We start from the raw sequence: 21,582 nt of genomic DNA, 5'->3' as shown, positions 1-21,582 counted from the left end.
TATTGTAAAAACGTGTTTTAGATGTAAAATTATGTGAACTTAACGATAAAAATATAAAAAGTATGATTAGTTCAATACAAATGACTTTAAACGATATTTAGCGGAATTATCACCATTTTTTAACAAATTTTCTTTCTATTTTTTGTATTCACCCAAATGTATTGTAAATACGTGTTTTAGATGTAAAATAATGTGAACTTAACGTTAAAAATATAAAAAGTATGATTAGTTTAATAGAAATGACTTTAAACGATATTTAGCGGATTCATCACCTGTTTTTCAAAATTATATTACGACCTTTTATATTCACCCAAATGTATTGTAAATACGTGATTTAGATGTAAAATAATGTGAACTTAACGATAAAAATATAAAAAGTATGATTAGTTCAATACAAATGACTTTAATCAATATTTAGCGGAATTATCACAATTTTTTACCAAATTTTTTCCCAAATTTTTTTTCTATTTTTTGTATTCACCCAAATGTATTGTAAATACGTGTTTTAGATGTAAAATTATGTGAACTTAACGATAAAAATATAAAAAGTATGATTAGTTTAATAGAAATGACTTAGGACGATATTTTGCGGATTCATCACCTGTATTTCAAAATTTTTTTACGACCTTTTATATTCACCCAAATGTATTGTAAAGACGTGTTTTAGATGTAAAATAATGTGAACTTAACGTTAAAAATATAAAAAGTATGATTAGTTTAATAGAAATGACTTTAAACGATATTTAACGGATTCATCACCTGTTTTTCAAATATTTTTTACGATCTTTTATATTCACCCAAATGTATTGTAAATACGTGATTTAGATGTAAAATAATGTGAACTTAACGTTAAAAATATAAAAAGTATGATTAGTTTAATAGAAATGACTTTAAACGATATTTAACGGATTCATCACCTGTTTTTCAAATATTTTTTACGACCTTTTATATTCACCCAAATGTATTGTAAATACGTGATTTAGATGTAAAATAATGTGAACTTATCGATAAAAATATAAAAAGTATGATTAGTTTAATAGAAATGACTTTAAACGATATTTAACGGATTCATCACCTGTTATTCAAATATTTTTTACGACCTTTTATATTCACCCAAATGTATTGTAAATACGTGTTTTAGATGTAAAATAATGTGAAATTAACGTTAAAAATATAAAAAGTATGATTAGTTTAATAGAAATGAATTAAGACGATATTTAGCGGATTCATCACCTGTATTTCAAAATTTTTTTACGACCTTTTATAATCACCCCAATGTATTGTAAAGACGTGTTTTAGATGTAAAATTATGTGAACTTAACGTTAAAAATATAAAAAGTATGATTAGTTTAATAGAAATGACTTTAAACGATATTTAGCGGATTCATCACCTGTTTTTCAAATATTTTTTACGACCTTTTATATTCACCCAAATGTATTGTAAAGACATGTTTTAGATTAAAATAATGTGAACTTAACGATAAAAATATAAAAAGTATGATTTGTTCAACACAAATGACTTTAGACGATATTTTGCGGAATTATCACCATTTTTTCAAAAAAATTTTATGACCTTTTATATTCACACAAATGTATTGTAAAGACGTGTTTTAGATGTAAAATATTATGAACTTAACGATAAAAATATAAAAAGTATGGTTAGTTCAATACAAATGACTTTAGTCGATATTTAACGGAATTATCACCATTTTTTACCAAATTTTTTTTCTATTTTTTGTAATCACCCAAATGTATTGTAAAGGCGTGTTTTAGATGTAAACTAATGTGAACTTAACGTTAAAAATATAAAAAGTATGATTAGTTTAATACAAATGACTTTAGACGATATTTTGCGGAATTATCACCATTTTTTCAAAAATTTTTTACGACCTTTTATATTCACACAAATGTATTGTAAAGACATGTTTTAGATGTAAAATAATGTGAACATAACGATAAAAATATAAAACGTATGATTAGTTCAATACAAATGGCTTTAGACGATATTTAGCGGAATTATCACCATTTTTTACCAAATTTTTTTTCTATTTTTTGTAATCACCCAAATGTATTGTAAAGACGTGTTTTAGATGTAAAATAATGTGAAATTAACGTTAAAAATATAAAAAGTATGATTAGTTTAATAGAAATGAATTAAGACGATATTTAGCGGATTCATCACCTGTATTTCAAAATTTTTTTACGACCTTTTATAATCACCCCAATGTATTGTAAAGACGTGTTTTAGATGTAAAATTATGTGAACTTAACGTTAAAAATATAAAAAGTATGATTAGTTTAATAGAAATGACTTTAAACGATATTTAGCGGATTCATCACCTGTTTTTCAAATATTTTTTACGACCTTTTATATTCACCCAAATGTATTGTAAAGACATGTTTTAGATTAAAATAATGTGAACTTAACGATAAAAATATAAAAAGTATGATTTGTTCAATACAAATGACTTTAGACGATATTTTGCGGAATTATCACCATTTTTTCAAAAAAATTTTATGACCTTTTATATTCACACAAATGTATTGTAAAGACATGTTTTAGATGTAAAATAATGTGAACATAACGATAAAAATATAAAACGTATGATTAGTTCAATACAAATGACTTTAGTCGATATTTAGCGGAATTACCACCATTTTTTACCAAATTTTTTTTCTATTTTTTGTAATCACCCAAATGTATTGTATAGACGTATTTTAGATTTAAAATAATGTGAACTTAACGATAAAAATATAAAAAGTATGATTAGTTTAATAGAAATGACTTAAGACGATGTTTTGCGGATTCATCACCTGTATTTCAAAATTTTTTTACGACCTTTTATATTCACCCAAATGTATTGTAAAGACGTGTTTTAGATGTAAAATAATGTGAACTTAACGTTAAAAATATAAAAAGTATGATTAGTTTAATAGAAATGACTTTAAACGATATTTAGCGGATTCATCACCTGTTTTTCAAAATTATATTACGACCTTTTATATTCACCCAAATGTATTGTAAATACGTGATTTAGATGTAAAATAATGTGAACTTAACGATAAAAATATAAAAAGTATGATTAGTTCAATACAAATGACTTTAATCAATATTTAGCGGAATTATCACAATTTTTTACCAAATTTTTTCCCAAATTTTTTTTCTATTTTTTGTATTCACCCAAATGTATTGTAAATACGTGTTTTAGATGTAAAATTATGTGAACTTAACGATAAAAATATAAAAAGTATGATTAGTTTAATAGAAATGACTTAAGACGATATTTAGCGGATTCATCACCTGTATTTCAAAATTTTTTTACGACCTTTTATAATCACCCAAATGTATTGTAAAAACGTGTTTTAGATGTAAAATTATGTGAACTTAACGATAAAAATATAAAAAGTATGATTAGTTTAATAGAAATGACTTAAGACGATATTTAGCGGATTCATCACCTGTATTTCAAAATTTTTTTACGACCTTTTATAATCACCCAAATGTATTGTAAAAACGTGTTTTAGATGTAAAATTATGTGAACTTAACGATAAAAATATAAAAAGTATGATTAGTTTAATAGAAATGACTTAAGACGATATTTAGCGGATTCATCACCTGTATTTCAAAATTTTTTTACGACCTTTTATAATCACCCAAATGTATTGTAAAAACGTGTTTTAGATGTAAAATTATGTGAACTTAACGATAAAAATATAAAAAGTATGATTAGTTCAATACAAATGACTTTAAACGATATTTAGCGGAATTATCACCATTTTTTAACAAATTTTCTTTCTATTTTTTGTATTCACCCAAATGTATTGTAAATACGTGTTTTAGATGTAAAATAATGTGAACTTAACGTTAAAAATATAAAAAGTATGATTAGTTTAATAGAAATGACTTTAAACGATATTTAGCGGATTCATCACCTGTTTTTCAAAATTATATTACGACCTTTTATATTCACCCAAATGTATTGTAAATACGTGATTTAGATGTAAAATAATGTGAACTTAACGATAAAAATATAAAAAGTATGATTAGTTCAATACAAATGACTTTAATCAATATTTAGCGGAATTATCACAATTTTTTACCAAATTTTTTCCCAAATTTTTTTTCTATTTTTTGTATTCACCCAAATGTATTGTAAATACGTGTTTTAGATGTAAAATTATGTGAACTTAACGATAAAAATATAAAAAGTATGATTAGTTTAATAGAAATGACTTAGGACGATATTTTGCGGATTCATCACCTGTATTTCAAAATTTTTTTACGACCTTTTATATTCACCCAAATGTATTGTAAAGACGTGTTTTAGATGTAAAATAATGTGAACTTAACGTTAAAAATATAAAAAGTATGATTAGTTTAATAGAAATGACTTTAAACGATATTTAACGGATTCATCACCTGTTTTTCAAATATTTTTTACGATCTTTTATATTCACCCAAATGTATTGTAAATACGTGATTTAGATGTAAAATAATGTGAACTTAACGTTAAAAATATAAAAAGTATGATTAGTTTAATAGAAATGACTTTAAACGATATTTAACGGATTCATCACCTGTTTTTCAAATATTTTTTACGACCTTTTATATTCACCCAAATGTATTGTAAATACGTGATTTAGATGTAAAATAATGTGAACTTATCGATAAAAATATAAAAAGTATGATTAGTTTAATAGAAATGACTTTAAACGATATTTAACGGATTCATCACCTGTTATTCAAATATTTTTTACGACCTTTTATATTCACCCAAATGTATTGTAAATACGTGTTTTAGATGTAAAATAATGTGAAATTAACGTTAAAAATATAAAAAGTATGATTAGTTTAATAGAAATGAATTAAGACGATATTTAGCGGATTCATCACCTGTATTTCAAAATTTTTTTACGACCTTTTATAATCACCCCAATGTATTGTAAAGACGTGTTTTAGATGTAAAATTATGTGAACTTAACGTTAAAAATATAAAAAGTATGATTAGTTTAATAGAAATGACTTTAAACGATATTTAGCGGATTCATCACCTGTTTTTCAAATATTTTTTACGACCTTTTATATTCACCCAAATGTATTGTAAAGACATGTTTTAGATTAAAATAATGTGAACTTAACGATAAAAATATAAAAAGTATGATTTGTTCAACACAAATGACTTTAGACGATATTTTGCGGAATTATCACCATTTTTTCAAAAAAATTTTATGACCTTTTATATTCACACAAATGTATTGTAAAGACGTGTTTTAGATGTAAAATATTATGAACTTAACGATAAAAATATAAAAAGTATGGTTAGTTCAATACAAATGACTTTAGTCGATATTTAACGGAATTATCACCATTTTTTACCAAATTTTTTTTCTATTTTTTGTAATCACCCAAATGTATTGTAAAGGCGTGTTTTAGATGTAAACTAATGTGAACTTAACGTTAAAAATATAAAAAGTATGATTAGTTTAATACAAATGACTTTAGACGATATTTTGCGGAATTATCACCATTTTTTCAAAAATTTTTTACGACCTTTTATATTCACACAAATGTATTGTAAAGACATGTTTTAGATGTAAAATAATGTGAACATAACGATAAAAATATAAAACGTATGATTAGTTCAATACAAATGGCTTTAGACGATATTTAGCGGAATTATCACCATTTTTTACCAAATTTTTTTTCTATTTTTTGTAATCACCCAAATGTATTGTAAAGACGTGTTTTAGATGTAAAATAATGTGAAATTAACGTTAAAAATATAAAAAGTATGATTAGTTTAATAGAAATGAATTAAGACGATATTTAGCGGATTCATCACCTGTATTTCAAAATTTTTTTACGACCTTTTATAATCACCCCAATGTATTGTAAAGACGTGTTTTAGATGTAAAATTATGTGAACTTAACGTTAAAAATATAAAAAGTATGATTAGTTTAATAGAAATGACTTTAAACGATATTTAGCGGATTCATCACCTGTTTTTCAAATATTTTTTACGACCTTTTATATTCACCCAAATGTATTGTAAAGACATGTTTTAGATTAAAATAATGTGAACTTAACGATAAAAATATAAAAAGTATGATTTGTTCAATACAAATGACTTTAGACGATATTTTGCGGAATTATCACCATTTTTTCAAAAAAATTTTATGACCTTTTATATTCACACAAATGTATTGTAAAGACATGTTTTAGATGTAAAATAATGTGAACATAACGATAAAAATATAAAACGTATGATTAGTTCAATACAAATGACTTTAGACGATATTTAGCGGAATTATCACCATTTTTTACCAAATTTTTTTTCTATTTTTTGTAATCACCCAAATGTATTGTAAAGACGTGTTTTAGATGTAAAATAATGTGAAATTAACGTTAAAAATATAAAAAGTATGATTAGTTTAATAGAAATGAATTAAGACGATATTTAGCGGATTCATCACCTGTATTTCAAAATTTTTTTACGACCTTTTATAATCACCCCAATGTATTGTAAAGACGTGTTTTAGATGTAAAATTATGTGAACTTAACGTTAAAAATATAAAAAGTATGATTAGTTTAATAGAAATGACTTTAAACGATATTTAGCGGATTCATCACCTGTTTTTCAAATATTTTTTACGACCTTTTATATTCACCCAAATGTATTGTAAAGACATGTTTTAGATTAAAATAATGTGAACTTAACGATAAAAATATAAAAAGTATGATTTGTTCAATACAAATGACTTTAGACGATATTTTGCGGAATTATCACCATTTTTTCAAAAAAATTTTATGACCTTTTATATTCACACAAATGTATTGTAAAGACGTGTTTTAGATGTAAAATATTATGAACTTAACGATAAAAATATAAAAAGTATGGTTAGTTCAATACAAATGACTTTAATCAATATTTAGCGGAATTATCACAATTTTTTACCAAATTTTTTCCCAAATTTTTTTTCTATTTTTTGTATTCACCCAAATGTATTGTAAATACGTGTTTTAGATGTAAAATTATGTGAACTTAACGATAAAAATATAAAAAGTATGATTAGTTTAATAGAAATGACTTAGGACGATATTTTGCGGATTCATCACCTGTATTTCAAAATTTTTTTACGACCTTTTATATTCACCCAAATGTATTGTAAAGACGTGTTTTAGATGTAAAATAATGTGAACTTAACGTTAAAAATATAAAAAGTATGATTAGTTTAATAGAAATGACTTTAAACGATATTTAACGGATTCATCACCTGTTTTTCAAATATTTTTTACGACCTTTTATATTCACCCAAATGTATTGTAAATACGTGATTTAGATGTAAAATAATGTGAACTTAACGATAAAAATATAAAAAGTATGATTAGTTTAATAGAAATGACTTTAAACGATATTTAACGGATTCATCACCTGTTTTTCAAATATTTTTTACGACCTTTTATATTCACCCAAATGTATTGTAAATACGTGTTTTAGATGTAAAAAAATGTGAAATTAACGTTAAAAATATAAAAAGTATGATTAGTTTAATAGAAATGAATTAAGACGATATTTAGCGGATTCATCACCTGTATTTCAAAATTTTTTTACGACCTTTTATAATCACCCCAATGTATTGTAAAGACGTGTTTTAGATGTAAAATTATGTGAACTTAACGTTAAAAATATAAAAAGTATGATTAGTTTAATAGAAATGACTTTAAACGATATTTAGCGGATTCATCACCTGTTTTTCAAATATCTTTTACGACCTTTTATATTCACCCAAATGTATTGTAAAGACATGTTTTAGATTAAAAAAATGTGAAATTAACGTTAAAAATATAAAAAGTATGATTAGTTTAATAGAAATGAATTAAGACGATATTTAGCGGATTCATCACCTGTATTTCAAAATTTTTTTACGACCTTTTATAATCACCCCAATGTATTGTAAAAACGTGTTTTAGATGTAAAATTATGTGAACTTAACGATAAAAATATAAAAAGTATGATTAGTTCAATACAAATGACTTTAAACGATATTTAGCGGAATACCATTTTTTAACAAATTTTTTTTCTATTTTTTGTATTCACCCAAATATATTGTAAATACGTGTTTTAGATGTAAAATTATGTGAACTTAACGATAAAAATATAAAAAGTATGATTAGTTTAATAGAAATGACTTAAGACGATATTTTGCGGATTCATCACCTGTATTTCAAAATTTTTTTACGACCTTTTATATTCACCCAAATGTATTGTAAAGACGTGTTTTAGATGTAAAATAATGTGAACTTAACGTTAAAAATATAAAAAGTATGATTAGTTTAATAGAAATGACTTTAAACGATATTTAGCGGATTCATCACCTGTTTTTCAAAATTATATTACGACCTTTTATATTCACCCAAATGTATTGTAAATACGTGATTTAGATGTAAAATAATGTGAACTTAACGATAAAAATATAAAAAGTATGATTAGTTCAATACAAATGACTTTAATCAATATTTAGCGGAATTATCACAATTTTTTACCAAATTTTTTCCCAAATTTTTTTTCTATTTTTTGTATTCACCCAAATGTATTGTAAATACGTGTTTTAGATGTAAAATTATGTGAACTTAACGATAAAAATATAAAAAGTATGATTAGTTTAATAGAAATGACTTAGGACGATATTTTGCGGATTCATCACCTGTATTTCAAAATTTTTTTACGACCTTTTATATTCACCCAAATGTATTGTAAAGACGTGTTTTAGATGTAAAATAATGTGAACTTAACGTTAAAAATATAAAAAGTATGATTAGTTTAATAGAAATGACTTTAAACGATATTTAACGGATTCATCACCTGTTTTTCAAATATTTTTTACGACCTTTTATATTCACCCAAATGTATTGTAAATACGTGATTTAGATGTAAAATAATGTGAACTTAACGATAAAAATATAAAAAGTATGATTAGTTTAATAGAAATGACTTTAAACGATATTTAACGGATTCATCACCTGTTTTTCAAATATTTTTTACGACCTTTTATATTCACCCAAATGTATTGTAAATACGTGTTTTAGATGTAAAAAAATGTGAAATTAACGTTAAAAATATAAAAAGTATGATTAGTTTAATAGAAATGAATTAAGACGATATTTAGCGGATTCATCACCTGTATTTCAAAATTTTTTTACGACCTTTTATAATCACCCCAATGTATTGTAAAGACGTGTTTTAGATGTAAAATTATGTGAACTTAACGTTAAAAATATAAAAAGTATGATTAGTTTAATAGAAATGACTTTAAACGATATTTAGCGGATTCATCACCTGTTTTTCAAATATCTTTTACGACCTTTTATATTCACCCAAATGTATTGTAAAGACATGTTTTAGATTAAAATAATGTGAACTTAACGATAAAAATATAAAAAGTATGATTTGTTCAATACAAATGACTTTAGACGATATTTTGCGGAATTATCACCATTTTTTCAAAAAAATTTTATGACCTTTTATATTCACACAAATGTATTGTAAAGACGTGTTTTAGATGTAAAATATTATGAACTTAACGATAAAAATATAAAAAGTATGGTTAGTTCAATACAAATGACTTTAGTCGATATTTAACGGAATTATCACCATTTTTTACCAAATTTTTTTTCTATTTATTGTAATCACCCAAATGTATTGTAAAGGCGTGTTTTAGATGTAAACTAATGTGAACTTAACGTTAAAAATATAAAAAGTATGATTAGTTTAATACAAATGACCTTAGACGATATTTTGCGGAATTATCACCATTTTTTCAAAATTATATTACGACCTTTTATATTCACCCAAATGTATTGTAAAGACGTGTTTTAGATGTAAAATATTATGAACTTAACGATAAAAATATAAAAAGTATGGTTAGTTCAATACAAATGACTTTAGTCGATATTTAACGGAATTATCACCATTTTTTACCAAATTTTTTTTCTATTTATTGTAATCACCCAAATGTATTGTAAAGGCGTGTTTTAGATGTAAACTAATGTGAACTTAACGTTAAAAATATAAAAAGTATGATTAGTTTAATACAAATGACTTTAGACGATATTTTGCGGAATTATCACCATTTTTTCAAAATTATATTACGACCTTTTATATTCACCCAAATGTATTGTAAATACGTGATTTAGATGTAAAATAATGTGAACTTAACGATAAAAATATAAAAAGTATGATTAGTTCAATACAAATGACTTTAATCAATATTTAGCGGAATTATCACAATTTTTTACCAAATTTTTTCCCAAATTTTTTTTCTATTTTTTGTATTCACCCAAATGTATTGTAAATACGTGTTTTAGATGTAAAATAATGTGAACTTAACGTTAAAAATATAAAAAGTATGATTAGTTTAATAGAAATGACTTAGGACGATATTTAACGGATTCATCACCTGTTTTTCAAATATTTTTTACGACCTTTTATATTCACCCAAATGTATTGTAAATACGTGATTTAGATGTAAAATAATGTGAACTTAACGATAAAAATATAAAAAGTATGATTAGTTTAATAGAAATGACTTTAAACGATATTTAACGGATTCATCACCTGTTTTTCAAATATTTTTTACGACCTTTTATATTCACCCAAATGTATTGTAAATACGTGTTTTAGATGTAAAAAAATGTGAAATTAACGTTAAAAATATAAAAAGTATGATTAGTTTAATAGAAATGAATTAAGACGATATTTAGCGGATTCATCACCTGTATTTCAAAATTTTTTTACGACCTTTTATAATCACCCCAATGTATTGTAAAGACGTGTTTTAGATGTAAAATTATGTGAACTTAACGTTAAAAATATAAAAAGTATGATTAGTTTAATAGAAATGACTTTAAACGATATTTAGCGGATTCATCACCTGTTTTTCAAATATCTTTTACGACCTTTTATATTCACCCAAATGTATTGTAAAGACATGTTTTAGATTAAAAAAATGTGAAATTAACGTTAAAAATATAAAAAGTATGATTAGTTTAATAGAAATGAATTAAGACGATATTTAGCGGATTCATCACCTGTATTTCAAAATTTTTTTACGACCTTTTATAATCACCCCAATGTATTGTAAAAACGTGTTTTAGATGTAAAATTATGTGAACTTAACGATAAAAATATAAAAAGTATGATTAGTTCAATACAAATGACTTTAAACGATATTTAGCGGAATACCATTTTTTAACAAATTTTTTTTCTATTTTTTGTATTCACCCAAATATATTGTAAATACGTGTTTTAGATGTAAAATTATGTGAACTTAACGATAAAAATATAAAAAGTATGATTAGTTTAATAGAAATGACTTAAGACGATATTTTGCGGATTCATCACCTGTATTTCAAAATTTTTTTACGACCTTTTATATTCACCCAAATGTATTGTAAAGACGTGTTTTAGATGTAAAATAATGTGAACTTAACGTTAAAAATATAAAAAGTATGATTAGTTTAATAGAAATGACTTTAAACGATATTTAGCGGATTCATCACCTGTTTTTCAAAATTATATTACGACCTTTTATATTCACCCAAATGTATTGTAAATACGTGATTTAGATGTAAAATAATGTGAACTTAACGATAAAAATATAAAAAGTATGATTAGTTCAATACAAATGACTTTAATCAATATTTAGCGGAATTATCACAATTTTTTACCAAATTTTTTCCCAAATTTTTTTTCTATTTTTTGTATTCACCCAAATGTATTGTAAATACGTGTTTTAGATGTAAAATTATGTGAACTTAACGATAAAAATATAAAAAGTATGATTAGTTTAATAGAAATGACTTAGGACGATATTTTGCGGATTCATCACCTGTATTTCAAAATTTTTTTACGACCTTTTATATTCACCCAAATGTATTGTAAAGACGTGTTTTAGATGTAAAATAATGTGAACTTAACGTTAAAAATATAAAAAGTATGATTAGTTTAATAGAAATGACTTTAAACGATATTTAACGGATTCATCACCTGTTTTTCAAATATTTTTTACGACCTTTTATATTCACCCAAATGTATTGTAAATACGTGATTTAGATGTAAAATAATGTGAACTTAACGATAAAAATATAAAAAGTATGATTAGTTTAATAGAAATGACTTTAAACGATATTTAACGGATTCATCACCTGTTTTTCAAATATTTTTTACGACCTTTTATATTCACCCAAATGTATTGTAAATACGTGTTTTAGATGTAAAAAAATGTGAAATTAACGTTAAAAATATAAAAAGTATGATTAGTTTAATAGAAATGAATTAAGACGATATTTAGCGGATTCATCACCTGTATTTCAAAATTTTTTTACGACCTTTTATAATCACCCCAATGTATTGTAAAGACGTGTTTTAGATGTAAAATTATGTGAACTTAACGTTAAAAATATAAAAAGTATGATTAGTTTAATACAAATGACCTTAGACGATATTTTGCGGAATTATCACCATTTTTTCAAAATTATATTACGACCTTTTATATTCACCCAAATGTATTGTAAAGACATGTTTTAGATTAAAATAATGTGAACTTAACGATAAAAATATAAAAAGTATGATTTGTTCAATACAAATGACTTTAAACGATATTTAGCGGATTCATCACCTGTTTTTCAAATATTTTTTACGACCTTTTATATTCACCCAAATGTATTGTAAAGACATGTTTTAGATTAAAATAATGTGAACTTAACGATAAAAATATAAAAAGTATGATTTGTTCAATACAAATGAATTTAGACGATATTTTGCGGAATTATCACCATTTTTTCAAAAAAATTTTATGACCTTTTATATTCACACAAATGTATTGTAAAGACGTGTTTTAGATGTAAAATATTATGAACTTAACGATAAAAATATAAAAAGTATGGTTAGTTCAATACAAATGACTTTAGTCGATATTTAACGGAATTATCACCATTTTTTACCAAATTTTTTTTCTATTTTTTGTAATCACCCAAATGTATTGTAAAGGCGTGTTTTAGATGTAAACTAATGTGAACTTAACGTTAAAAATATAAAAAGTATGATTAGTTTAATACAAATGACTTTAGACGATATTTTGCGGAATTATCACCATTTTTTCAAAAATTTTTTACGACCTTTTATATTCACACAAATGTATTGTAAAGACATGTTTTAGATGTAAAATAATGTGAACATAACGATAAAAATATAAAACGTATGATTAGTTCAATACAAATGACTTTAGACGATATTTAGCGGAATTATCACCATTTTTTACCAAATTTTTTTTCTATTTTTTGTAATCACCCAAATGTATTGTAAAGACGTGTTTTAGATGTAAAATAATGTGAAATTAACGTTAAAAATATAAAAAGTATGATTAGTTTAATAGAAATGAATTAAGACGATATTTAGCGGATTCATCACCTGTATTTCAAAATTTTTTTACGACCTTTTATAATCACCCCAATGTATTGTAAAGACGTGTTTTAGATGTAAAATAATGTGAACTTAACGTTAAAAATATAAAAAGTATGATTAGTTTAATAGAAATGACTTTAAACGATATTTAACGGATTCATCACCTGTTTTTCAAATATTTTTTACGACCTTTTATATTCACCCAAATGTATTGTAAAGACGTGTTTTAGATGTAAAATAATGTGAACTTAACGTTAAAAATATAAAAAGTATGATTAGTTTAATAGAAATGACTTTAAACGATATTTAACGGATTCATCACCTATTTTTCAAATATTTTTTACGACCTTTTTTTATTCACCCAAATGTATTGTAAATACGTGATTTAGATGTAAAATAATGTGAACTTAACGATAAAAATATAAAAAGTATGATTAGTTTAATAGAAATGACTTTAAACGACATTTAGCGGAATTATCACCATTTTTTACCAAATTTTTTTTCTATTTATTGTAATCACCCAAATGTATTGTAAAGGCGTGTTTTAGATGTAAACTAATGTGAACTTAACGTTAAAAATATAAAAAGTATGATTAGTTTAATACAAATGACCTTAGACGATATTTTGCGGAATTATCACCATTTTTTCAAAATTATATTACGACCTTTTATATTCACCCAAATGTATTGTAAAGACGTGTTTTAGATGTAAAATATTATGAACTTAACGATAAAAATATAAAAAGTATGGTTAGTTCAATACAAATGACTTTAGTCGATATTTAACGGAATTATCACCATTTTTTACCAAATTTTTTTTCTATTTATTGTAATCACCCAAATGTATTGTAAAGGCGTGTTTTAGATGTAAACTAATGTGAACTTAACGTTAAAAATATAAAAAGTATGATTAGTTTAATACAAATGACTTTAGACGATATTTTGCGGAATTATCACCATTTTTTCAAAATTATATTACGACCTTTTATATTCACCCAAATGTATTGTAAATACGTGATTTAGATGTAAAATAATGTGAACTTAACGATAAAAATATAAAAAGTATGATTAGTTCAATACAAATGACTTTAATCAATATTTAGCGGAATTATCACAATTTTTTACCAAATTTTTTCCCAAATTTTTTTTCTATTTTTTGTATTCACCCAAATGTATTGTAAATACGTGTTTTAGATGTAAAATAATGTGAACTTAACGTTAAAAATATAAAAAGTATGATTAGTTTAATAGAAATGACTTAGGACGATATTTAACGGATTCATCACCTGTTTTTCAAATATTTTTTACGACCTTTTATATTCACCCAAATGTATTGTAAATACGTGATTTAGATGTAAAATAATGTGAACTTAACGATAAAAATATAAAAAGTATGATTAGTTTAATAGAAATGACTTTAAACGATATTTAACGGATTCATCACCTGTTTTTCAAATATTTTTTACGACCTTTTATATTCACCCAAATGTATTGTAAATACGTGTTTTAGATGTAAAAAAATGTGAAATTAACGTTAAAAATATAAAAAGTATGATTAGTTTAATAGAAAGGAATTAAGACGATATTTAGCGGATTCATCACCTGTATTTCAAAATTTTTTTACGACCTTTTATAATCACCCCAATGTATTGTAAAGACGTGTTTTAGATGTAAAATTATGTGAACTTAACGTTAAAAATATAAAAAGTATGATTAGTTTAATAGAAATGACTTTAAACGATATTTAGCGGATTCATCACCTGTTTTTCAAATATCTTTTACGACCTTTTATATTCACCCAAATGTATTGTAAAGACATGTTTTAGATTAAAAAAATGTGAAATTAACGTTAAAAATATAAAAAGTATGATTAGTTTAATAGAAATGAATTAAGACGATATTTAGCGGATTCATCACCTGTATTTCAAAATTTTTTTACGACCTTTTATAATCACCCCAATGTATTGTAAAAACGTGTTTTAGATGTAAAATTATGTGAACTTAACGATAAAAATATAAAAAGTATGATTAGTTCAATACAAATGACTTTAAACGATATTTAGCGGAATACCATTTTTTAACAAATTTTTTTTCTATTTTTTGTATTCACCCAAATATATTGTAAATACGTGTTTTAGATGTAAAATTATGTGAACTTAACGATAAAAATATAAAAAGTATGATTAGTTTAATAGAAATGACTTAAGACGATATTTTGCGGATTCATCACCTGTATTTCAAAATTTTTTTACGACCTTTTATATTCACCCAAATGTATTGTAAAGACGTGTTTTAGATGTAAAATAATGTGAACTTAACGTTAAAAATATAAAAAGTATGATTAGTTTAATAGAAATGACTTTAAACGATATTTAGCGGATTCATCACCTGTTTTTCAAAATTATATTACGACCTTTTATATTCACCCAAATGTATTGTAAATACGTGATTTAGATGTAAAATAATGTGAACTTAACGATAAAAATATAAAAAGTATGATTAGTTCAATACAAATGACTTTAATCAATATTTAGCGGAATTATCACAATTTTTTACCAAATTTTTTCCCAAATTTTTTTTCTATTTTTTGTATTCACCCAAATGTATTGTAAATACGTGTTTTAGATGTAAAATTATGTGAACTTAACGATAAAAATATAAAAAGTATGATTAGTTTAATAGAAATGACTTAGGACGATATTTTGCGGATTCATCACCTGTATTTCAAAATTTTTTTACGACCTTTTATATTCACCCAAATGTATTGTAAAGACGTGTTTTAGATGTAAAATAATGTGAACTTAACGTTAAAAATATAAAAAGTATGATTAGTTTAATAGAAATGACTTTAAACGATATTTAACGGATTCATCACCTGTTTTTCAAATATTTTTTACGACCTTTTATATTCACCCAAATGTATTGTAAATACGTGATTTAGATGTAAAATAATGTGAACTTAACGATAAAAATATAAAAAGTATGATTAGTTTAATAGAAATGACTTTAAACGATATTTAACGGATTCATCACCTGTTTTTCAAATATTTTTTACGACCTTTTATATTCACCCAAATGTATTGTAAATACGTGTTTTAGATGTAAAAAAATGTGAAATTAACGTTAAAAATATAAAAAGTATGATTAGTTTAATAGAAATGAATTAAGACGATATTTAGCGGATTCATCACCTGTATTTCAAAATTTTTTTACGACCTTTTATAATCACCCCAATGTATTGTAAAGACGTGTTTTAGATGTAAAATTATGTGAACTTAACGTTAAAAATATAAAAAGTATGATTAGTTTAATAGAAATGACTTTAAACGATATTTAGCGGATTCATCACCTGTTTTTCAAATATCTTTTACGACCTTTTATATTCACCCAAATGTATTGTAAAGACATGTTTTAGATTAAAATAATGTGAACTTAACGATAAAAATATAAAAAGTATGATTTGTTCAATACAAATGACTTTAAACGATATTTAGCGGATTCATCACCTGTTTTTCAAATATTTTTTACGACCTTTTATATTCACCCAAATGTATTGTAAAGACATGTTTTAGATTAAAATAATGTGAACTTAACGATAAAAATATAAAAAGTATGATTTGTTCAATACAAATGAATTTAGACGATATTTTGCGGAATTATCACCATTTTTTCAAAAAAATTTTATGACCTTTTATATTCACACAAATGTATTGTAAAGACGTGTTTTAGATGTAAAATATTATGAACTTAACGATAAAAATATAAAAAGTATGGTTAGTTCAATACAAATGACTTTAGTCGATATTTAACGGAATTATCACCATTTTTTACCAAATTTTTTTTCTATTTTTTGTAATCACCCAAATGTATTGTAAAGGCGTGTTTTAGATGTAAACTAATGTGAACTTAACGTTAAAAATATAAAAAGTATGATTAGTTTAATACAAATGACTTTAGACGATATTTTGCGGAATTATCACCATTTTTTCAAAAATTTTTTACGACCTTTTATATTCACACAAATGTATTGTAAAGACATGTTTTAGATGTAAAATAATGTGAACATAACGATAAAAATATAAAACGTATGATTAGTTCAATACAAATGACTTTAGACGATATTTAGCGGAATTATCACCATTTTTTACCAAATTTTTTTTCTATTTTTTGTAATCACCCAAATGTATTGTAAAGACGTGTTTTAGATGTAAAATAATGTGAAATTAACGTTAAAAATATAAAAAGTATGATTAGTTTAATAGAAATGAATTAAGACGATATTTAGCGGATTCATCACCTGTATTTCAAAATTTTTTTACGACCTTTTATATTCACCCAAATGTATTGTAAAGACGTGTTTTAGATGTAAAATAATGTGAACTTAACGTTAAAAATATAAAAAGTATGATTAGTTTAATAGAAATGACTTTAAACGATATTTAGCGGATTCATCACCTGTTTTTCAAAATTATATTACGACCTTTTATATTCACCCAAATGTATTGTAAATACGTGATTTAGATGTAAAATAATGTGAACTTAACGATAAAAATATAAAAAGTATGATTAGTTCAATACAAATGACTTTAATCAATATTTAGCGGAATTATCACAATTTTTTACCAAATTTTTTCCCAAATTTTTTTTCTATTTTTTGTATTCACCCAAATGTATTGTAAATACGTGTTTTAGATGTAAAATTATGTGAACTTAACGATAAAAATATAAAAAGTATGATTAGTTTAATAGAAATGACTTAGGACGATATTTTGCGGATTCATCACCTGTATTTCAAAATTTTTTTACGACCTTTTATATTCACCCAAATGTATTGTAAAGACGTGTTTTAGATGTAAAATAATGTGAACTTAACGTTAAAAATATAAAAAGTATGATTAGTTTAATAGAAATGACTTTAAACGATATTTAACGGATTCATCACCTGTTTTTCAAATATTTTTTACGACCTTTTATATTCACCCAAATGTATTGTAAATACGTGATTTAGATGTAAAATAATGTGAACTTAACGATAAAAATATAAAAAGTATGATTAGTTTAATAGAAATGACTTTAAACGATATTTAACGGATTCATCACCTGTTTTTCAAATATTTTTTACGACCTTTTATATTCACCCAAATGTATTGTAAATACGTGTTTTAGATGTAAAAAAATGTGAAATTAACGTTAAAAATATAAAAAGTATGATTAGTTTAATAGAAATGAATTAAGACGATATTTAGCGGATTCATCACCTGTATTTCAAAATTTTTTTACGACCTTTTATAATCACCCCAATGTATTGTAAAGACGTGTTTTAGATGTAAAATTATGTGAACTTAACGTTAAAAATATAAAAAGTATGATTAGTTTAATAGAAATGACTTTAAACGATATTTAGCGGATTCATCACCTGTTTTTCAAATATCTTTTACGACCTTTTATATTCACCCAAATGTATTGTAAAGACATGTTTTAGATTAAAATAATGTGAACTTAACGATAAAAATATAAAAAGTATGATTTGTTCAATACAAATGACTTTAGACGATATTTTGCGGAATTATCACCATTTTTTCAAAAAAATTTTATGACCTTTTATATTCACACAAATGTATTGTAAAGACGTGTTTTAGATGTAAAATATTATGAACTTAACGATAAAAATATAAAAAGTATGGTTAGTTCAATACAAATGACTTTAGTCGATATTTAACGGAATTATCACCATTTTTTACCAAATTTTTTTTCTATTTATTGTAATCACCCAAATGTATTGTAAAGGCGTGTTTTAGATGTAAACTAATGTGAACTTAACGTTAAAAATATAAAAAGTATGATTAGTTTAATACAAATGACCTTAGACGATATTTTGCGGAATTATCACCATTTTTTCAAAATTATATTACGACCTTTTATATTCACCCAAATGTATTGTAAAGACGTGTTTTAGATGTAAAATATTATGAACTTAACGATAAAAATATAAAAAGTATGGTTAGTTCAATACAAATGACTTTAGTCGATATTTAACGGAATTATCACCATTTTTTACCAAATTTTTTTTCTATTTATTGTAATCACCCAAATGTATTGTAAAGGCGTGTTTTAGATGTAAACTAATGTGAACTTAACGTTAAAAATATAAAAAGTATGATTAGTTTAATACAAATGACTTTAGACGATATTTTGCGGAATTATCACCATTTTTTCAAAATTATATTACGACCTTTTATATTCACCCAAATGTATTGTAAATACGTGATTTAGATGTAAAATAATGTGAACTTAACGATAAAAATATAAAAAGTATGATTAGTTCAATACAAATGACTTTAATCAATATTTAGCGGAATTATCACAATTTTTTACCAAATTTTTTCCCAAATTTTTTTTCTATTTTTTGTATTCACCCAAATGTATTGTAAATACGTGTTTTAGATGTAAAATAATGTGAACTTAACGTTAAAAATATAAAAAGTATGATTAGTTTAATAGAAATGACTTAGGACGATATTTAACGGATTCATCACCTGTTTTTCAAATATTTTTTACGACCTTTTATATTCACCCAAATGTATTGTAAATACGTGATTTAGATGTAAAATAATGTGAACTTAACGATAAAAATATAAAAAGTATGATTAGTTTAATAGAAATGACTTTAAACGATATTTAACGGATTCATCACCTGTTTTTCAAATATTTTTTACGACCTTTTATATTCACCCAAATGTATTGTAAATACGTGTTTTAGATGTAAAAAAATGTGAAATTAACGTTAAAAATATAAAAAGTATGATTAGTTTAATAGAAATGAATTAAGACGATATTTAGCGGATTCATCACCTGTATTTCAAAATTTTTTTACGACCTTTTATAATCACCCCAATGTATTGTAAAGACGTGTTTTAGATGTAAAATTATGTGAACTTAACGTTAAAAATATAAAAAGTATGATTAGTTTAATAGAAATGACTTTAAACGATATTTAGCGGATTCATCACCTGTTTTTCAAATATCTTTTACGACCTTTTATATTCACCCAAATGTATTGTAAAGACATGTTTTAGATTAAAAAAATGTGAAATTAACGTTAAAAATATAAAAAGTATGATTAGTTTAATAGAAATGAATTAAGACGATATTTAGCGGATTCATCACCTGTATTTCAAAATTTTTTTACGACCTTTTATAATCACCCCAATGTATTGTAAAAACGTGTTTTAGATGTAAAATTATGTGAACTTAACGATAAAAATATAAAAAGTATGATTAGTTCAATACAAATGACTTTAAACGATATTTAGCGGAATACCATTTTTTAACAAATTTTTTTTCTATTTTTTGTATTCACCCAAATATATTGTAAATACGTGTTTTAGATGTAAAATTATGTGAACTTAACGATAAAAATATAAAAAGTATGATTAGTTTAATAGAAATGACTTAAGACGATATTTTGCGGATTCATCACCTGTATTTCAAAATTTTTTTACGACCTTTTATATTCACCCAAATGTATTGTAAAGACGTGTTTTAGATGTAAAATAATGTGAACTTAACGTTAAAAATATAAAAAGTATGATTAGTTTAATAGAAATGACTTTAAACGATATTTAGCGGATTCATCACCTGTTTTTCAAAATTATATTACGACCTTTTATATTCACCCAAATGTATTGTAAATACGTGATTTAGATGTAAAATAATGTGAACTTAACGATAAAAATATAAAAAGTATGATTAGTTCAATACAAATGACTTTAATCAATATTTAGCGGAATTATCACAATTTTTTACCAAATTTTTTCCCAAATTTTTTTTCTATTTTTTGTATTCACCCAAATGTATTGTAAATACGTGTTTTAGATGTAAAATTATGTGAACTTAACGATAAAAATATAAAAAGTATGATTAGTTTAATAGAAATGACTTAGGACGATATTTTGCGGATTCATCACCTGTATTTCAAAATTTTTTTACGACCTTTTATATTCACCCAAATGTATTGTAAAGACGTGTTTTAGATGTAAAATAATGTGAACTTAACGTTAAAAATATAAAAAGTATGATTAGTTTAATAGAAATGACTTTAAACGATATTTAACGG

The sequence above is a fragment of the Diuraphis noxia genome, unplaced genomic scaffold, assembly GCF_037042655.1.
Source record: "Diuraphis noxia isolate RWA-SAM2 unplaced genomic scaffold, SU_Dnox_SAM2 contig0002, whole genome shotgun sequence".
Lineage (NCBI taxonomy): Eukaryota > Metazoa > Arthropoda > Insecta > Hemiptera > Aphididae > Diuraphis > Diuraphis noxia.
This window is presented reverse-complemented; position numbering follows the sequence as displayed.